The following is a 22255-nucleotide window of genomic DNA, read 5'->3' as shown; positions in this document are numbered from 1 at the left end:
GTGGTGGATGTTCATGTTAAAAATTTATTTGGGTGGCTTGTTGCTCTTTATTGGTAGGACTGTATGGCAATCTGAATTTCAAAGTACCATAATTGATACATGTGACAATAAACTCACTTTGAAAGCTTGAAAACACAAGAGATTTGCAAGTGTGATTATGACTATTCTAATTGAGTTTGGACTGGCTATATTACAAAGAAGAAATCTATCAGGGTAATTATGAAAAATTTGTTTATGTTAGGGGTTTGTAATGCCATAAACAAATCCATGGATTGTGATGCTTTACATTGAGAACAATGGAAACTAAGGGCGATTATATAATCATAGCCAAAATGAACAATTAAGTTCACATCATCATTTATGAGAGGAGAACTTCAAACAGTTTATATCTTTCATTTTAATCTGGGTTTCAAAATTATTCCAACATTCCTGCTAATCTATGCATCTCGATCTATAAGAATTTGCAATAACTTTGATCATGGTTTCATTTTATGCCACAAGTGGAGTTTTATAATCACGCTTGAAGTCTGAAGAAGGGTCTCAACCCCAAAACATCACCCATTCATTCTCTCCAGAGATGCTGCCTGTCCCGCTGAGGTACTCCAGCTTTTTGCGTCTGTCTTGAAGGACTATTTATCCTTAATCCATATAGTTGACAGCAGAGTTTCTCTCTACTGGTAACTGAAGACAATTCAGTCAGAATATACGGAACCTGGGAAAGTACGCCATAGATTCTGCTAAGTCACTGTGTGTTTTAACACAGAGTGCAGTACCTGTGGAGTTTGGACTTGGCAAGATTCGGGTCTGAAGAAGGGTGTCGACCCGAAACGTTGCCCATTTCCTTCGCTCCATAGATGCTGCCTCACATTTTTCCAGCATTTTTGTCTACCTTCAATTTTCCCGCATCTGCAGTTGCTTCTTAAGCAAGGAGAGCAGTATAGTAGTACATTAAATAATTAAATATACAAATATTCTGTTTTCTGCACCAAGCAGAAAGAAGAACATTAGGACAACTCAGATTTCTTGAATGTTCATCCCATACCATGTGGAAAATTGAGGATGATTCTGTTTCCTGGACAATGACAAATGTCAGAAATATGGTTAGCTGGATGGACCCGAGCTCTGTTTCTGAGCTTGACCAACTGTGGTCCATCCACACCACTTAGTATTTCATTGATTGCCTATTTCAGAGGTTATGCACTCCGCAGCTCAACTGGGAGAGGGAATGTACAACTGACAGGGAAAAGTCAGAACAGGAAGGCAAGTCAGAAGACTCCCAAGGACATCCTGCTTTGTAATCAGTACATAGTTCTGAATTCTATTAAATGAAACAGTTCACCCAGGAACGACAGCTGAATCCAACACCATAACATCATGGTTGGTAAGGTGCACAGGGTGGCAGAAGTAAAAATAATAGATTATCGGGGTGCAGAAGCATCATTAAAACTTGTCCCATCCTGGTCATTCCTTTCTCCTGCTCCCATCTGGCAGAAGGAACTCTAGCTTGAATGTGCGCATACCAGATTCGGGAAGAGCCTGTTCCCCTCAGTTATCAGGCTTTTGAATGGTCCTTCCATAAGTTAGGGTGCAGTTGCATTCACCTCTATCCCACTGATGACATTGGACTTAGTTTATGGAACTGATGTACTATAATGTACTACAATAGCGAGAACAATATTCTGTATATTCCCCTTTGCCCTATCTATTGTCCTTGACTTTGACTTGATTGTATGTATGTATGGTACATCTGCTCTGTTTGGAGAGCATGCAAAGCAAAGCTTTTCACTGTACCTCGGAAAATGCATCAATAATAACAAATATCTATACCCTAAAACAAAACCTAAATCTAAAGATCTAAAATAATCTCTTAAAAAATCCTTGCAAACTCCAAGTCTACTTAATACTTCATCAATTATCTTTTGCCCTACAGAATCAAAAGCTTTTTTACAAGTTCCATAAAAAGTCATAAAATCCTTTAAATTCTGAGAGTTTCTATATAAAGACTAGTCTACAAATTAATATAAAGAGGACATTTATTATAAGCTCCCCTAAAGTAAGACATTTATTTATAATAACATTGCCAGGTGGTCGATTAAAGATGCAGGCATGGACTTTATTGCTCAAAAAGGAGAAGGGTTTCGGCCCGAAACGTCGCCTATTTCCTTCGCTCCATAGATGCTGCTGCACCCGCTGAGTTTCCCCAGCAATTTTGTGTACCATGGACTTTATTGCTCCCAGTTCATTTGAAAAATATTTTAGAGAAGAATTTGAAGGAGTCCTGGCTGAGATATGAATCATTGTTAGACATGGGTGAGGTGCTGGGTGACCAGAGGGTGGCTAACATTGGGCCTCTATTTAAAAAGGGCTGCAAGGAAAAGCCTGGCACCAATGAGCTGGACATCTGCGGTAGGCAAGTGACTGGAAAGTATTCTAAGGGGTAAGATACAAATGCATTTAGATAAACAGGAGTTGATTAGGGATAGTCAGTATGAATTTGTATATGCAAGATCATGCCTGATGAATTTGATTGTTTTTTGAAGAACTAACCTAGACGTTTGATGAGGGCAAGGCCTTAGACTTAGTCTATACAGGTCTCTGCAAGTCCTTTGTTGAGGTTCCGTTTGGTAGGCTGCTCTGGGAGTTTAGATCGCATGGGATTCAGACAGCTAGCTGGCTGGATACATAATTGACTTTATGGAATGAAGCAGAGGGTAGTGGTGGAAAGTCAGTTTTCAGACTAGAGGGCTGTGACCAGTAGTGTGCCTCAGGGATCAATGCTGGGCCCATTGCTGTTTTTGGTTTGTACCCATGATTTGGATGAGAATGTACAAGGCATAATTAGCAAGTTTGCAGATGACACTATCTACACTAACTAAAATGGGTGGTAATGTAGATAGTGAAGATGCTGATCAAAAATATCAGCAGGATCTTTATCAATTGGGCAAGTAGACTGAGGAATGGCAAATGGAGTTTACTGCAGATAAGTGCAAGGTGTTGCATTTTAGGAAACCAAACCAGAGCAGAACCATCACAGTGAACTGTTGGGCCTTGGGAGTGTTGTGGAGCAAAGGGATTTCAGAGTACAGGTACATCGTTCCCTGAAAGTGATATCGCCGGTAGATTGGGTGGTGATGAATATTTTAGGTACATTCATCAGTCAGGGTGTTGAGCACAGAAATTGGGGATGTTATGTTACAGTTGTACAAGACATTGGTGAGACTGCATTTGGAGTAATGTGTTCAGTTTTGGTCTCCCTACTACAAGAAAGATGTTGTTAAGTTGGAAAGTGCAGAGAGGATTTATGAGGATGTTGCCAGGATTCGAGGGCATGAGCTATAGGGAGAGGTTGGGGACTTTGTTCCATGTAACGCAGGAGGCTGAAGGCTGATTTTAGAGAGGTGTAGAAAATTATATGGGGACTTGATACGGTGAATGCACAGAGTCTTTTCTCAAGTGAAGGAATCAAGAACCAGAGGACATGGGTTTAAGGTGAGAGGGGCAAGATGTAAGAAGAACCTAAGGAGCAACCTTTTTTCCTCACAGAGGATGCTGAATACATGGAGAAGCTGTCAGATGAGATAGTTGTGGCATGTACTATATATAGCAGCATTTGAAAAGACGCTTGGACAAGTACATCAATAGGAAATGATTTTAGAGATGTGGGCCAAATGGGATTAGCTCAGATGGGGCACATAAATCAGCAAGGATGAATTGGGCCAAACGGCCTGTTTCCATGTTGTACGACTAATGGTATCTTGGTCCTAAAATCGGCCTGTAGGTTTCAGTGAAGACCCCATTGATACATTGACTGGAGTTCATGGAACGGAGGAACCTTAAAGTCTATATGCACTGACATTTAAAAGTAGCCAGTCAGGTCAACAATTGAAGATGAGCTGCTTTTCTTCATCAGTCAAGACATATAATAAAGCAGCAGAAAGGTAAACGCTGGAACTGCGCAATACTGAGTCAGTCACAGCTCAAGTAATGCATACATTGGTAACTAGATAGCAGGAAAGCTTGCCAGCCCTGGAAAATTGTAGCTCTGAAGCAAGACTGCATAGCTATTGTGGTTTTCTTTGGAATACAAGATACTGGGGTGGAGACAACTGCAATGTATAAATTTAATAGGGACTGAGAGTAAACAGGAAGGATCTATTTTCCTTAGTAGAGAAGTCCAAAAACCAGGAGCATGGATTTAAACAGTAACTGGGTTGGAGGGGCGAAGAGGAAAATGGGTTTCACTCCCATGGTGATAGAAATATGGAACTCACTATCAGCAAGGATGGATGATGGAGGCGGCTGCAACCCTCTCCACTTAACCAGTACCTGGAGGTGAAATTGAAGAGCTGTGATTTACAGACCAAGTGCTGGAACTCGGGATTAGACTGGAGAGTTATTTTCTGACTCGGAGATACAATGGGCAGAATGTGTCATGAAATGCACTATGATTTAGTGTAGTTTACGTTGGAACACTTTCTTGTTGGAAAATTCATGCATGTCATGTAAATTCTCTAACATATCAATGTGATCAAAATCATTACTAAGAAATAAAAACTGCAGATCTGTAACTTAGTGGCAGTATTGTTTGATACCACTACATTTATCATACGGTATGACCATTTATATATACATAGAGAAAAGACTTACGAGTTGTGTAATCAAAATTGCCATTTTGAACCTGAAATTATTCCCATCAACCAGCTTCGCCTTAAATTCTATATACTGTTAGGGGAGTTAAAGTAAAAATGACTCTTTATTTCTCATATCAGCATTGGGATATTAAGGCGACGATACACCATTCAATTGCTATGAAATTGAGTATATTCGTAATCGTAATAACAATAAATCTTGTGATAATCTATAATCGAGTTACCAAGGTAAAAGTTGTGAAAACTCCACTAACAGAGTCGTATTTTATTCTCAGATTAAAGGTACTGGCCTTTACTGAGAAACCATCCCCTACCTATTTAACTCACGAAGAGCAGCGCCCGCTGAAGATCGGGGTCTGATTATGTCGAATACATCTTATCTTCCAGTTGAAGCGGAGGAATTACCTATCCCTACCCACGGGTCCGAAAATGTACACTGTCCATGCGATTCAGTGAGGTGCCAACATTTTCGCAGCAAGATGAAAGCCTCTCCTGAACGCGCGGGCACATCGCAAACAGAACTTGGTCGGACAAAACGTGCATATAACGCATATTCAGTCATGTACTGAGGCTCGTCCTCACGAGGAACATATAATCCACCACTTCATTGCTTACTCTCTTCAATGTTACACAATACAGCGAAGGCAATGTATTTGCGCCCCATTTGCGTCCCGTTTGCTGAGATTGTTCATGCAAACTGCATACTGCAATCAAAAAGATCTGATGAGAAAACAGAGAGTTTCCATTTCCCCCCAAAGTCATACGATAAGTACTCAAATCATACACATATACGGAAAGAGAATAGTTTCTTAATACCACGTTAATACAACACAACCAGAAACAAACTCAACAAAAACATTCCATTGAAAAGTGTTACATTTTAACAAGGCAACAGTTCACACGTGGTAAGGGTTAATATAGATAGACATGTGGAAATGTCACCTTACCGTGCATTCTAGCGAAAAAAAGTTGCTAATTTTGCTGAGATGCCTTTTGTAATAGTTGTCGCGGATTCAACCCTTTGCCCGATTCTGCTGCAGAGGATTTTTTTCGGGAAAGAATGGTAAAGACTCCGGAAACGATGACGGGGCTCCTGTTATTGATATAACATTTCAAGAGAGATACAGCCTAAAGCGCGATGACCGGGAGGTTCTCATCCGAAGGAAAAGACTATTAGGCAAGAAGTGTAATTCGTGAAGTCAGTAAAGTGGAAGTCATTAAGTCTTTAACAATTTTCACATTTTTTTTATGGGAGACTGGGCGGAGAAATCACCAGAGAAGGGTCTCGTTACACACAAAGCGCTCAGAGCAACATACATCTGATGAGTTAGTACATTTGGAGTGTGGTTATTCTAAATCCTTTTCAAAGAAGGAAAGTATTTCCAAATACTCAGACTCTGAAATGGTAAAAGTGAAGATATTAGACGATTTAAGCATGGGCCATTCAAACAGTGCGGACAATTATCATAATCTTCAACTAATAATAAGATTGTTGATACAATTATCCACAAAATAACTAAATGTTGTATTTGCATGTAATCCAACCATTAATGCATTTCTCATGTTTTCCAAACAAAGTCTTTAGCTGGATAATGCATCAGCTGGTTGCAAGCTTGTCATTTTATGCAGCAACACATTTGTTTTACAGCCTGTACCGCTGGATAAGGCAATTGTCCTTTCCCGACAGCGCCCCGGGCCTGCGAAAGTGAAGGAACACTTTATAGAAATAAGGAACTGCAGATGCTGGTTTTGCACAAAGGGACACAAAGTGCTAGAGTAACTCGGTGGTTCAGGTAGCACCTCTGAAAGCACTTTCTGGTTGGAAATGCCGTAAATGCAATGGCTTTGGAAGCCAGCGAAATCCGCTCTCGATTCGTTACCCCTGTATTGTTTGAAACTGCGGGAGTCCCGCACCTGGATCTCCAGATATTGCAAAAATCCAACTCGCCACAGGAATATGTGCAGAGGGAGCCACCCAGTGGTCTGGCTCGGCGACGACTTCCCCGGATAGCAACAGACAAATATTTCCATTGTCCAACTGACTTAAATCAAATTCTTCCCACCATTTTACTCCATCAACTACTTCTCCCGTTATATCATAATTTTATTTGAAGCTATACAGTTTTCCGGTGAATGTCTTTCGTGTGGCCGGTGTAGAAATAGATGTGAACTATAATCGGCATTATGTGTCGGGAGTTTGTGGGTGTGATATGTCCTTTATTTTTTATGGATGGAACATTGGACGCGCTTGGTCTCTTCTGCGTTATCATAATAGCACGCTGGATATCGTGTTAATACATCTTCATTCGTTTTACTTGTGTGTGACTTGGAGGGGAACTTGCTGATTATTATCACCAAGGACACTGCCGCTAGGCATTGCAGTGATGTCGCGCTGACCTATATATTGGAGTTAAATTCGTGTTCAAACGTAGGATTAAGCTGGAGCCAAGTGTGTTTGGAAAAACATTAGTGTTGCATTCATGAGCAGACTATTCCTATGTGCTATCTCCCAGCACTGTTGACAAGAACTTCCTTCACAACTTTATTCCATTCCTTCTATCAAGATATGCTGCCTGTCCTGCTGAATTCAGCTTTTTACTCCAGCTTTTTGTGATTATCTTTATGCACAACTTTAATGATTGTCAGTAGATTGAATGGGCATTGGCTAACCAGACGTCTTTTTTGTCCGACATATTTTTTAATAGGGCATATTTGTCACGGTCTGCCCTCTCCTTATTCTCATCCACTTCACCTCCCAGTACTTTTCCACCGGTCCCTCCTTCTCCTCACATGCCTGCCTGCCACTCCCCTCTCATCAGCCCAACTCTCCTCACCTGTTGCACTCAGTTGCCTCTGATCACCAATTAACCCGGTATATAGACTCTCCTCACCGTTCACACAGTGCCAGATTGTTCTCAGCATTCATGCAAGACTCTCCAGCGATTTCCCGACTTCCTGCCTTCGACTCTCCGTTCGTCTGTCCCTCGCTGGTTTGTTTGCATCGTGTGTTGGATCTCCTGGTTACCGGACCTTACGCTACCCCGACTACGTCTCCTGCCTGCCCCTCTTCGGAACCCTCGCTCAATCCTGAGCCTCTGTGTGAGTACGGTGTACCCATTCCTGTGTTACTACTCTGTGTTACAGTATCGTAATAAAGTTCGTTACCAACTATACCTGCCTGATTCTGTGCTGCTATTGGGTCCAAGCTATACCCGTTACAGTACAATCTGGCCCACAATGGACTCAGCGCACACAACGTCTCCGTCAAACCGCTTTGAGAGGATTGAGCACACGCTCCAACAGCACGAAGCTATGCTCACTGCCTCCAACTCCGAGGTTCGACAGGCTGTGTCAAACCAGGAGCAAGCATTGGTTGTACTAGCCACCCAGGTCCAACAGCTGACGACCACCCTCGCCCAGGCTACACCCCATGTTTCGCCTCCGGCTCCGACAGCACCAGCTCCCGGTAGGCCAGGACCATCACCTGAGCCCCAGGTGGGAGCCCCGGAGCGCTACGCTGGAGACCCGGAGGGCTGCAACCCATTCATCACGAACTGTTCCATTCTCTTCGCCCTACAGCCCTACACCTTTGCCCAGGAAACGGCGAGAGTGGCGTTTACCATTAATCACCTGACTGGCAGAGCTCGGCAGTGGGGAACGGCTGAATGGGAGCGACGCATGCCGGCTTGCTCCTCTTTCCAGACCTTCGCCGCAGAGCTTCGCAAGGTGTTCAGTGAGGTTTCGATGGGTCCGGACGCTGCGGGAGGTCTGCTGGGGTTGAGCCAGGGGAACCAGAGCGTCGCTGACTTCACCATCGACTTTCGCACCAGGGCCCGTCAGAGTGATTGGAACGCCCCGGCCCAGTGTGACGCTTTCTTGCTGGGCTTGAATGACTATATCAAGGATGAGTTGGTGTCCCACGACCTTCCTTCTTCTCTGGATGGGCTTATCGAGCTAACGACCCGTCTGGACCGACGCATCCTGGCGAGATGTCGGGAGAGGTGACAGGGACAGGCGGACCGCCAGCTATCCACCCAAGCTCGTTTTCCTCCGGAGACTGGACTACCCTCGTCGGGGCAACCGTCGAGGCAACCCGAACCCATGCAGGTGGGTCGCACCAGTCTCACCCCCGAGGAACGGGAGCGTCGGCGTCGGGGGAACCTCTGTCTCTACTGTGGCCTGGCGGGTCATTACATCTCCAAGTGTCCAGTAAAAGGCCAGACTCACCAGTAGCGGAGGAATTACTGGTGAGTCGAACCTCTGAACTTTCCTCTGCCCGACGTCCTCTTTGTCCTGCTGCTGGGGCTGGGTTCTTCTTCGTGGAGAAGAAGGACAAATCTCTGCGTCCCTGCATAGATTACCGGGGGCTCAACGGCATCACGGTGAAGAATCGCTACCCTCTCCCACTCATCTCCTCTGCTTTCGAGCTCCTGGAGGGGGCCACCATCTTTTCGAAGTTGGATCTACGCAACGCCTACCACTTGGTCCGCATCAAAGAGGGAGATGAGTGGAAGACCGCCTTCAACACTCCCATTGGACATTATGAATACCTGGTGATGCCCTTTGGCCTCACCAACGCCCCGGCCGTTTTCCAGGCTTTGGTCAATGACGTTCTCAGAGACATGTTGAACAAGTACGTGTTCGTCTATATTGATGACATCCTCATCTTTTCACGGACCAAGGAGGAACACGTACACCACGTCCAGGCAGTTCTACATCGGCTCCTGGAGAACTCGCTCTTCGTTAAAGCTGAGAAGTGCGAGTTTCACTCCCCGTCAGTCTCCTTCCTAGGATACATCGTTGGCCAAGGGGACATCAAGATGGACCCCGCCAAGGTCTCTGCTGTCACCACCTGGCCTGTTCCTGACTCCCGCAAGCAGCTCCAAAGGTTCCTGGGGTTCGCCAATTTTTACTGGCGGTTCATCCGTGGCTACAGTACTGTGGCCGCACCCCTCACGGCACTCACCTCCTCCAAGGTTCCGTTCTGGTGGTCCGCGGCCGATGAAGCTTTTCAGACACTCAAGACACGGTTTTCATCGGCCCCCATCCTCCAAGTTCCGAACTCAGAGAGACAGTTCGTGGTGGAGGTGGACGCCTCCGACGTGGGGGTGGGAGCTGTTCTGTCCCAGCGGGCTGCCGGGGACCAGAAGCTCCATCCATGCGCCTTCTTCTCCCGACGCCTGACCCCTGCTGAGAAGAATTATGACATTGGCAACCGAGAACTGTTGGCGGTTAAGTTGGCGTTGGAGGAATGGCGTCACTGGCTGGAGGGAACCGAGCAGCCTTTCTTGGTTTGGACTGACCACAAGAACCTTGAATACCTCCAGTCAGCCAAGAGGCTCAACTCTCGTCAGGCCCGCTGGTCTCTCTTCCTCACCCGCTTCAACTTCTCCCTCTCCTACCGACCTGGGTCCCGCAACGTGAAGCCCGATGCCCTCTCTCGACAGTTCTTGGCGAAGGAGGAGCCTGCCTCTGGCCCCAACACCATCCTCCCGTCCTCGCACAGGGTTGCCTCCCTCACCTGGGAAGTGGAGGAGAGGGTCAAGGCGGCCTTGGAGAACCAGCCAGGACCCAGCGCATGCCCTCCTGATCGCCTGTTTGTGGTTTCTGCTCTGCGGTCCGACGTCCTTCAGTGGGCCCACAGCTCTCGACTCACCTGTCATCCCGGCATTCAGCGGACCAAGGAGATGGTGCTACGGAGGTTCTGGTGGGCATCGCTGGAGGAGGACACTCGGGAGTTTGTCAACGCCTGTCCCGTTTGCAACCAGCACAAGGTCTCACACCGAGCTCCTGCGGGTCATCTGCTTCCACTGCCTGTACCCCATCGACCATGGTCCCACATCTCCCTGGACTTCGTTACCGGCCTGCCCCCATCCAGTGGTCACACCACCATCCTGACCGTGGTCGATAGATTTTGCAAGATGGCTCACTTCGTGCCCCTGCCCACGCTTCCATCAGCCAAGGAAACTGCCGAGCTCATGTTACTCCACGTCTTCAGGCTCCATGGTCTCCCTGTCGATGTGGTCTCCGACCGGGGACCTCAGTTTACCTCTGTTCTGGAAGGAGTTCTGCACGCTTGTGGGGGCCACCGTGAGTCTGACGTCTGGATTTCATCCCCAGTCCAACGGCCAAACTGAAAGGAAGAATCAGGAGATGGAGACGGCGCTGCGGTGTATGGTGTCCAAGCATCCCTCCTCCTGGTCCCAGCAGTTGTTGTGGGTGGAGTACGCCCACAACTCCCTGACAAGCTCGGCCACTGGGCTCTCCCCTTTCCAGTGTGCCTCCGGGTTCCAGCCTCCACTGTTCCCGGCGCTGGAGAAAGAGGTTTCCTGCCCGTCCGTCCAGGCCTTCATTCGTCGCTGCCGCAGGACGTGGACCCAAGCCAGGGTGGCTCTTCTCCGCTCCGTGGACCGTTACGCCACGGCTGCCAACCGTCACCGCACCCAGGCCCCCACCTACCTCGCGGGCCAGAAGGTGTGGCTGTCGACCCGGGACCTTCCCTTGAGGGTGGAGTCCAAGAAGTTAGCACCCAAGTTCATTGGTCCCTTTGAGATCCAGAAGGTCATCAACCCAGCGGCTGTGAGGCTCAAGTTGCCTCGTTCCATGCGGGTCCATCCTACGTTCCACGTGTCCACAGTAAAGCCAGTCCGGGAGAGCTCCCTGGTCCCCGCAGTCCCTCCTCCTCCACCTCCTCGTCTCATCGACGGAGGCCCCGCCTTTACGGTGCACCGCCTCCTGCGCTCCCGCCGTCGCGGGAGGGGTCTCCAATACCTGGTCGATTGGGAGGGTTACGGTCCAGAGGAGAGGTCCTGGGTTCCTGCTCGACACATCCTGGATGCCTCCCTCATCAGGGAATTTCACCGGCGTCATCCCGACCAGCCGTCCAAGTCCGCCACTCCTAGAGGGGTCGCCGCCCCTGAGACTCTGTCCCCTCTTCCGTCTGAGGCACCCAGTGATGACGAGACGGAGCTTTCCTCTGATGCTATGGAGGAGGATGCGGACATGGATGTCTCGGATTAATATTAGCCCTCCTCCGGTCCCCCTCCTCCCACCCAACTCTGCGTGGGATTGGGTTTATTTTCTTTATTGTTTTTTTGTTTTTGTTTTGGGACGTCAGGAGCCGTCCCTTGAGGGGGGGTTCTGTCACAGTCTGCCCTCTCCTTATTCTCATCCACTTCACCTCCCAGTACTTTTCCACCGGTCCCTCCTTCTCCTCACCTGCCTGCCTGCCACTCCCCTCTCATCAGCCCAACTCTCCTCACCTGTTGCACTCAGTTGCCTCTGATCACCAATTAACCCGGTATATAGACTCTCCTCACCGTTCACACAGTGCCAGATTGTTCTCAGCAATCATGCAAGACTCTCCAGCGATTTCCCGACTTCCTGCCTGGCTTCGACTCTCCTTTCGTCTGTCCCTCGCTGGTTTGTTTGCATTGTGTGTTGGATCGCCTGGTTACCGGACCTTCCGCTACCCCGACTACGTCTCCTGCCTGCCCCTCTTCGGAACCCTCGCTCAATCCTGAGCCTCTGTGTGAGTACGGTGTACCCATTCCTGTGTTACTACTCTGTGTTACAGTATCGTAATAAAGTTTGTTACCAACTATACCTGCCTGATTCTGTGCTGCTATTGTGGGTCCAAGCTATACCCGTTACAATATTCCTAGGCAAACTTCTACATTTCGTATTATGACATAGGAGGAGATCAACTGGTCCATTGAGTCCACATACTTGCTCCCAGTGGAGGCATGTCATAGAGAATAGGAATAGAATTGGGCCATTTGACCCATCAAGTCCACACCGCCAACCTGTCCAAGTCCTTCTGCGGAGTCCCTGCTTTCTCTACCCTACCTGCCCCTCCACTTATTTTCGTATCATCCACAAACTTTGCCACAAAGCCTTCAAGCCCCTCGTCCAAATCATTAATATGCAACGTGTAATACGAGTAATACCATCAGTACTATTTCCCCAGGAAAAAAAACAGGTGCTGGAGTAACGCGGCGAATCAGGCAGCATCTCCGGAGAACATAGATGGGTGACGTTTTGGGTCAGGACCATTCTTCAGATTCCATTCCCCATTTTATTTCCATGTGATCTATTCTCTCTCATGTGCCTATCAACTCCTTCCTGATTCTCCTGCCACCTACCAATACAAAGGATAATTTACAGTAGCTAATTAACCTATCAGCAAATCTTTGGCAGGTCAGGATCAAATTCAGGACGCTGGAGCTGTGAGATAGCAGCACCAACTGGAGTGGCCCTCTGCCAGCTTGTTGAACAGATAACTCCACTTTAGAACGCAAAATTCTGGAAAACCTAACACGTCAGGCAGCATCTCTGGAGAACATGGATAGGTGATGTTGCAGATTGAGAATTCCCACTATCTCACGAAAGCAGCCAACATAATCAAGGACCTTGAAAGCTCGTACCACCAAACCCAAGAACAGCTTCTTTCCTACTATTATCAGACTGTTGAACAGACCTCTTGCATGCAGAATGTATTCTTGATATACTAGCTAACTTCTTTGGGCCCCTTGCATTAGTTTCAATCTGCACTTTCTCTGCAAATATAAAGCGAGGTACAATATTCCCATTTTATTTCTCTTTTGTACTACTTTGATGTATGTGCATGCTCGCCTATTTAGTTTTCTTGTTTTCAGATTAGAGATACAGTGCAGAAGCAGGCTCTTTGTTCCACCGAATCCATGGCGACCAGCAGTCACCATGTGCTAACATTATCCCACACACTAGGGACAACTTACAATTAGAACAAGCCAGTTAGCCTACAAACCTGTAAGTCCTTATAGTGTGGGAGGAAACTGGGGATCCTGTGGAAACCCACATAGGTCACGGGGAGAATGTAAAAACTCCGTACAGTCAAGCACCCGTAGTCAGGATCGAACCCGGGTCTCCGGACCTGTAAGGCAGCAACTCTACTGCTGTGCCACCATGCCGCCCACTATAGCAAAGGGTATGATCTACAGAGATGGAATGCAAAATTATATTTTTCCAGTGTATCTCGTTACATATGACAAAAATAATGAACCTAAAATTATGATGTGGCCCTGCCATTGGAATGTTGTACCTTTGAAACCCAGTGTGTTCTATTTTACAAGATCTTTTCAATGTTGCCTTCATGCTGAGGGCAGTCACAATCACTTCACTTCTGGAATGCCGTTCTTTGATCCAACATTATCAGACTACATAAACTAAATTAAATGGAGTGATCAAAATTGGCTAAGCACTGACAGGAATTTTTTGCATTTTGGGAAGAGGCCTTCTAACATCATGAATCAGTAATGTTTAAATGTTTCGTTTGATATTTGGTTCCAATTTTGTTGTAATTTGGTATCGTTTATGGAATTATCCATGAAGTTCATAAATTGGTACTTTTATTCATTTCTGGCTGGATCCAGCTCTTTGCTTTAATATCCTACCCATGGCACCTAAGGTTCAATGGATATTTATTGTCACATATACAATTAAACATTACACAGTGAAAATCAAATATACTAGAGGAGCTGCTAGCAGACAATAAGCTCCAGAACATCCTGAAGGTTTTATTGATACTTCACTGCTGTCAAAGACCTTTGAATTGCTTTGTGTCTCTCTGATTATTAATAATTTAAAAATAATTCAAGGGCAGTCATGCCCACCTCACTTCTGGAACGTAGCCTTTTGATCAGGGTACTTGCTATTGTCAGGGTACATAACCTAAACTGCATGGATGAAATTGGCTCGGCAAGGCAACAAAAGTGGGCTTTTTGGAAGAGGCTGAGAAGGATTCTAGCTCCATTTTTGACTAGAAACACTTCATTAGTGACTCTTACATGGACACTCAGCTTTGTTGTAGTTAATAACATCATCCACTAATTTCCTGGTCCAAAATTATCCTCAAATAAATCCAGATTGGCTATGAGATTTTACTTTGCTTTATTGGTTGAGGCAACACTTAGCATAGACTAAAACATATGTTGTTAAACATGGAATTGGCTCCATAAAATTTAATTCAAAAATATTCATAGTTCTGCCTCTGAGAAGCCATATTATACACTCTATTTTTAAATTTGACGTGTACTGCAATAGTGAAGTAAGGATGTGTTGGACCATGAGTTTAACAGATTTTGGATTATGCCGATCACTCTAGCATCTCATGGTTAAGTAGATTGGGGTGCAAAAACGGCTTGTAATCTGTGCCAGTTTTCAGACCCGTTTTTCTACAATATATCAGGCAGGTTGTCTTTTCAATGCAGAAGAAATATTATCAATCGAATTGTCTGGGAGTCACTCCTAACAGCACTGATTTGGACCAACGTGTCTGCCACTGGTATGGCGCGATCTGGTAAACGACTGATTCCTGCTGGGTTCCTCACCACATGATGCAAGTCCAGCCTACTAGATGTGACCTTCAGAAATCAATCAAATAGTCATGACATTGGTGAGGCTGCACGTGGAATATTGTGTTCAGTTTTGGTCACCCTGCTACGGGAAAAATGCATTAAGCTGGAAAGTGCAGAGAGATGATTTATGAGAATCTTCCCAGGACTAGAGGACCTGAGGTTAGGCAGGCTAGGACTTTAATCATTGGAGCCTTGGAGACTGAAGGGTGATCTTATAGCGGTGTATAAAATCATGACAGGAGTAGATAAGGTGGATGCACAGTCTTTTCCCAGGGTAGAGGAATCAAGAACTTGTGGATAGAGTTTTAAGATAAGAGGGGAAAGATTTAATACAAACTTGAGTAGCAACTTTTTCACTCAGAGGGTTGTGGGTATATGGAATGAGCTGCCAGAGAAACTGGTTGAGCCAGGCACAATGACAACATTTACAGGACAGAGGCATACGCAACTGCAGGTGCTGGAGTCTGGCTTGGAACACAAAGTGCTGGTGTAACTCAGCAGATCAGGCAGCATCTCTGAAGGATATGGATGGGAAGCGTTTTGGTTCTGGACCCTTCTTCAGACTGATTGTAGTAAGCAGAGGAAGCTGCAGAGGCGAGGGCAGGACAAAGCCTGGCGAGTGGGGAAAAAATGCACTGAGTGCTGAAACAATCTGTAATATTAATTAAAGGCCAATATGTTCTCTCCTACCTGAATACATTTGAACATCTCATTTAATTTTTAATCTCTAAGTTCTTCAAACTAATCCAATAAAGAATAAATTCCTTACTTTTTGTCCTTGTGCTACGTTATTAATGAAAGCTGGTAGCATGATTTTCCTACAAAACACAAACTTTAAATTTAAAAGCTTAAAATTGAGATTTTTTAACCATGTGACAACCCCATAAATAATGTTTTTTTATCAAGTATGTGTAATATGTTAACCTTAACTAACATAGCACTAACTCATTGAAATCAAGCTATTTGAAAACATCTATAATTTTAGCCGATTTTAAAGTGAGTCCAATTTCATTGCTTTCATAGACCCGCAGCAAAACACCTTAGGTCATACAAGGTGAGATGAATCTATTCATTTAACTCTCTCCTACCACTGGCCTTCTACATAGTAAAAAAGCACCTACATATGTGACTGGAAGAACCCTATTGGACAGGGAATCATTTATTTATGTTATGAAAGGAACTGCAGATGCTGGTTTACACAGAAGATAGGCACAAAATGCTGGAGTAACTCAGCTGACTGGCAGCATCTCTGGAGAGAAGGAATGGGTGACGCTTTAGGTCGAGACCCTTCTTCAGACCCTTTTATTCTTTGTGTTTAAGAAGGAACTGCAGATGCTGGAAAATCGAAGGTACACAAAAATGCTGGAGAAACTCAGCGGGTGCAGCAGCATATACTGGGCGAAGGAAATAGGCAACGTTTCGGCCCGAAACGTTGCCTATTTCCTTCGCTCCGTAGATGCTGCTGCACCCGCTGAGTTTCTCCAGCATTTTTGTGTACCTTTTATTCTTTATCTCATCATCAAGACTAATAAACAATCCCACGATGAATAAGGGAATTTGTAGGAAAATAATACTTTTTTTCAATCACCTGTAGTTTTAATTGGTGTGATATTTGAGAAGCTGTTTTTTTTTTTAACGCTTCAGGACTGATACAATGGCGAGCGTGCATTAATGGCTACAGCGACGTCGCTGAGTCTCCGCCTTGTTCACCGCTGCAGCACTTCGGGAAGTGTGTTAGTGATCGACGTGCGGAAGGCGGGGGTAGGCTTCCGCGGGCTGGAGCAGATCTCCAAAGCCGGGCCCTGGTGAGCTGGGCGCTCTTCCTGGAATGAATGTGCAGTTGTGAATGAGACCAAGTGTAAAAAAAGGCAGGGAATGTTACGTTGCAGGATGGAACTGCAGGTTTTATTACAACGAAGATAGACACAAAACGCTAGAGTAACTCAGCGGGACAGGCCAAAGATCCTATAGCGGAGCTATAAGAACTTTGGGACAGGCAGCATCTCCGGAGAGGAGGAATGGGTGACGTTCCGGGTCGAGACTCTTCTTCAGACTGAGTCCTTCTCTCCACGGATGCTGCCTGTCCCGCTGAGTTACTCCAGCATTTTATATATCTTCGTGGGGAATGTTACATTGTTCCTCTGTTGCTACCCCAGACGTTACGTTTTTCCAGGATAAAGCAACCAGCCGAAATCTTAAAACGTTAAAACTTCATCTTAAAACGTTAGAAACAGAACACCGAATATGTGAAAATGAAATCACTGCCAGTCACTATCACTGGTCGAATGTTAATAGTTGTCACTTTGTTTTGTTATTTAAATTTTTTTTTATTAGACAGCTGCAGTCACGCCATTCAACTGGTCATACAAGATACAGCTGTCAGGATGAGAGTGTTTATGACTGTGTATACCAGTCAACGTGACTGCGTGTTAAGTCAAATGCCTGCGGACCCTGTGTTTTTTTACAAATTACGTGGAAATGGACAGATGATGACATTTCAGGTTGGGATCCTTTTTCAGACTGATGAAAGTGGAGGGGAGTCCATCAGTCGTTCAAAATGTCACGCGTTCATTCCCTCCACAGATGCTGGCTGACCCACTGAGTTCCTCCAGCATTTTGTTTTTTGTAGTAAATTTGTAGTGTATTGTGGTATATTGGTTTTCTTCTGCTCTTTTTCCTTTCGCTGTTACCTGGAATTGTCTGGGGCACTACTGGAACTGAACCACAATTCTGCAATAAATTATAAGGGATTTGGTGTATGTTGTAAAGTATTGTGGAAAATTATTTGACAAAACTCAGGATTTGGGAAAGCAATTGTTCATGTTTTTTTTTTTTAATTTGGCAGAATCAAGTGTCAGCGATTCCTGGTTCTCCCATGCCAGCATGGAGCATGAAACCTGCCAACTTCAAAGTGCTTTGCGGCGATCATCACAGCTCGGGCAAGATGTTCTCCATCGTGCTCAGAGAAGGAGAGTTCGGTGGTCGATTGATGGATCAAGGGGAATAGAGGGGACATCCATTCAGAAAGAGAAGGTAAAAGTACAAATTGAAACGCACCAAAGAACAAGTTACAATTGACAGCACATGATGATATCACGGCATATAATTTTAAAATGTCATTATCACAGAAGCTGAAATTACAACAGAGGATAAACTATGTGATCTGACATTTCCAATAGCAGGGTTCGAGATTACGTGATGGGGTAAAATGTATGTGTTAACTCTGAATTAATTCCACAGCAGCAGATCAGGATGGCAGCATACAATACGATACAATATGATACGATAGAACTTTATTTATCCCAGGAGGGAAATTGGTCATAAAACACAACAAGATACATGAAACATGACATTAAAGTGACAAGTGGAAAGTCTAGGAATAGGGCATGTGCAAGGATTAAGGAGGGGGGGAAGTGGGAAGGGGAGTCAGCCCTATAGAGCATCACAGGCCTCCTATGACCATCCCCTCACTGACCTTGTCATGAGAGGGACCCCCCACTCGGGAGCCCTCTACTCAGGGATTCTCCCTCTCTACATCGGGGACCTGGAGTGGAGGGTACTGCACCGAGGAGTCTCTTGCAACCTGTTTCTCTCGCGATTCACAGACTCGACACCCGCCTGCCACTTTGGACACACTATGGACACACCCTGTGCGTAGGGGAGAGGGTAGGGCTGAAGACAACCAGGTTGGGTTGCTCCTGGGCCTGGCTAAGCTGGCCATCCGCGAGTCACAGCGCCAGGCTGAAGAGGGCTCTGCCCGAGCCGGTTGCCTGTCCCTTTTCTGGGGTTATGTCCGCGCCCAGTGTTACTTGAGAGGGATTACGTGCTGTCCACGGGCGCCTTGGGGGATATCCGGGACTGTCAAGCACCGAGTGGGGTGGAAGTCATCTTCAATAAGGATTGTAACATAGTTGTATAGTAGTTTATTTAGTATGTTTGTTTGTCTTGTATTATGGTGGTGGGTTTTGTTTTGATTTACTTTGTACTGTAAATATTATTGTAAATAATTGATTAAATAATTTTTGGTTAAAAAACCCCAAAACAAACCACTGCTCTCACGGTACTCTCTCTGAGTCCTCATTAGTGCAGCTAGCTTGTCCATCTTGTTAGCCAGTGATCTCACATTCTCCATTGTGATGGAAGGCAAGTATGGCTTGTATCTCCTTTTCTCCGCACGTTGTTTTACCCCCCTCTCACTCTCTCAAACTTATCATGTCTACCTCCCAGCCATCTTGCATTTAAACTTTGGGCAAAGAGTATTTGACTATATATTCTTAATTATCCAGAATGCATAGGATAATAAGCTGGCTGCAACTTAGCAGGCAAGGAAGGACTTGAACTTTATTTTGCCTTCCATCACAGTGAGGAATGTGTAGGAGTCACTGTGGTGAATATTCATGTTAAAATGTGTTTTTGAGTCTGTTGCTTTTAATTGTATGACTGGACTGGCCTGGCCAGTGAAATTCCTCGTATGTTGCAAAACATACTTGGCAAATAAACTTTGATTATGATTATGATTATGATTAAAGTTTGTTTCCCAGATTGAGAAATGATACTTCAAAATCATTGCTACTGGACCATTATTGCCTGCCATTTACATACATAATTTAAAACTGGGAATAGGAAAAAACTTAAAAATATGCTAAAGATACAGAATTTGAGAAAATTCCCAAGGAATACTGCAACTAAATATTTAAAAATCTGAGAAAGGGTTTTTAATTGCCAAATTAATTTCAGTAGGTAAGTATGAAGCAACAATTGACAGGAGGTAAAAAGGCTTTGGAAAATGTCTGCCTCTGTAGATTGAATATGTGTTGGTAAACAGTATCCACTATAATTTTGACTATGTCTCTTTGTCAGTGTGAAACAGAGTGTCCTGACATCGATGAAGCCTTTGCTTCTTTCATGCATTGTATGGCTTGCATGACAAGGCAGTGTAAGGTAAGCTAAAATGGTCTTTGTTTGTCTTCACTTCATTTCCACACACTATTTCAATCTATAGAATATTGAAGTTTTGTACAGGTTGAAGATTACTGTTCGTCATCAATTTCTTTAACAACCTCAAATTGGTGGCATAGCATTAAAATGTAAACCAATACATATGAATTGCAAAAGCCATATCATCTGTGAAGTGCTAGTATATGTGTTTGCTATGCTGCAGTTGGAAAGATAAAGTTGAACTTGTGCAAAGAATAGTGGATTAGTGTCAGAGAGAGGATGGGCATTGATTGCTTTTTCAACTAGAAGATGAAAAAGAGATTACACCAAAAATTGAAGTTTTTGAAGCAATGGTTCTCTCTTTTTAGAAAAAAAAGGTTAATTGCAAATGTACGTTTTTCATGTAAAGGCAGTGCTCCTTAGACCAATGCTCCAAATAGATGAAATACAGTAAACCCTCATTATAAAGGGCTTGGGGAGGGGGGGGGGGGGGGGGGGGGGGGGGGGGAGAATTGTGATTAGCGATTGTCAACTATAACCGAGCACGGTATTATAATTGTATAAGTAGAAACAAAACACTGGTTAATACACAAAGTGCTGGAGTAACTCAGCTGGTCAGACAGCATCTCTGGAATACATGGATAGGTGATGTTTCTGGTTGGGACCCTTCTTAAGATTCTTGGCCCGGAACTGGGCCTGGAATTCAGGTGAGTTTGCTGGCAGCCAGGGGGGAGGTGAAGATCAGCGGAGTCATTGGTCGTGGCCTGTGGGAGTACAGGTAAAGGTTAGCGGTGGTGGAGGTGGTGGCTATGGCTGCAGGCGTGGCCGCAGGGATGGCAGAGGCATGGGAACAGCCGTGATGGTGGTGGCGGCTATGGCTGAGGCAGTGGAATTTGCAGTGGTGGCAGCGGTTGGCATGGTAGGAGCAGCTGGGATGTTGGAGGCAGTGATGGCACTGTGAGTGGCGGGAGAAGTAGCACGGGTGGCCGGCGGTGCAAGCGGTGGGGACACGGCACACACAGCCATTGGAACATCAGTCTGCTATAACCCATTAAATCCTAAATCTTTAGAAGGGTTTCAACCTAAAACGTCACCTATTCCTTTTCACCGGAGATGCTACCGTCCTGCTGAGTTACTCCAGCATTTTGTGCCTAACCAATGTGAAGTGTTCTGCTAAAAAAATAGTTTATTGTATGTCCATTTATAAGAACATCGAATGTGGATCAGTAATATGCTGGACACAGCACATTTGGATGAAATGAGACTCCTCCTAATAGACAAACAAGACCAATTCTTAATGAGTTAGTCCCCATTTATTGATTCTTGGAATCATGTGGTGCTACAGTATCGTGAAAATTAAGTTTCAGGTATGGGTGAAAGACGAATTAGAACATAAAAAATCATCTCCTTGTGGCGATTGAATAAACTCCCTCCTGCTTTCCCTTATTTCTTTTCTTCACTATTTTCTTTTTCTGCCTTTTACTCATGCTCACTAGCCTATTCACTCTTTACTACCTCTTTTTCCTTTTTCTCTTCCTACTTTTCGCTTTAAAAAAAAAAAGGAAGTTGTACAGAGAATGTAATATGTTAACATAATTTTGGGAAACTGTAAAAAGGTACCACTGTATTGTACTTACTTCTAATAAATAAAATTATTTAAAAAAAATAAATAAGAACATAGTACAGTACAGTAGACAAACAGACCCATAGGCCCACAATGTCTATGTCTATGCCAAACATGATGCCAAGGCCATCACTTATCCACCTACACATAACCAATACCTTTCCGTAAATATCCAAATATTTATCTAAAAGTCTTTTAAATACGTCTAATGTATCTGCTTCAGCGTGTGTACACATCTTCAAACTTTGTCCCTCATACTTCAAAGTTATGCCTATAATATTGGAGGATTTTCCAAATTTCCTGTGCATTGGCACAGCTTGTGTTGTAAGCAATAGTCAAATATATAATGATCAATTCATCTATTTCTGGGCAAATGAATGGGCATGGTCTGAATTGAATGGAGTTATTGTAATAATCCTGTAACATTTATCTTGCAGCACTACTACAAGAGTGTACCAATGTGTGCAAGAGATGAAATTGAGGTAAATCATATCCAAAGTTATCACACAGGCCTGAAATGTCACAAGTGTTCATCAAGCTCTCATGCTCCGGTAAGTGTGATACGTGGGTTAGGATCTGGAATTTATACATAACTAAAACTCTGATCTTGTTATCTTCCGGTTTGGCAGTCTTTCTATTTGCGCAAA

At 44.7% G+C, this 22255-nt stretch overlaps 1 protein-coding gene across 1 annotated transcript in view; it reads right to left on the bottom strand.

Annotated features, from left to right (window-relative positions):
• dennd2b (DENN domain containing 2B) overlaps positions 1-5872 on the bottom strand; it is a 217559-nt gene extending 211687 nt beyond the window's left edge. The window contains exon 1 of the mRNA XM_033038988.1: positions 5597-5872. The gene's annotated coding sequence lies outside the window, so the exon portion shown is untranslated. The remainder of the gene's footprint in view (positions 1-5596) is intronic.
• Between the last annotated feature and the right edge of the window lie 16383 nt (positions 5873-22255).

The sequence above is a fragment of the Amblyraja radiata genome, chromosome 20, assembly GCF_010909765.2.
Source record: "Amblyraja radiata isolate CabotCenter1 chromosome 20, sAmbRad1.1.pri, whole genome shotgun sequence".
NCBI lineage: Eukaryota > Metazoa > Chordata > Chondrichthyes > Rajiformes > Rajidae > Amblyraja > Amblyraja radiata.
The sequence above is the reverse complement of the archived record's forward strand: the minus strand, read 5'-3'. Positions and strand labels throughout refer to the sequence as shown.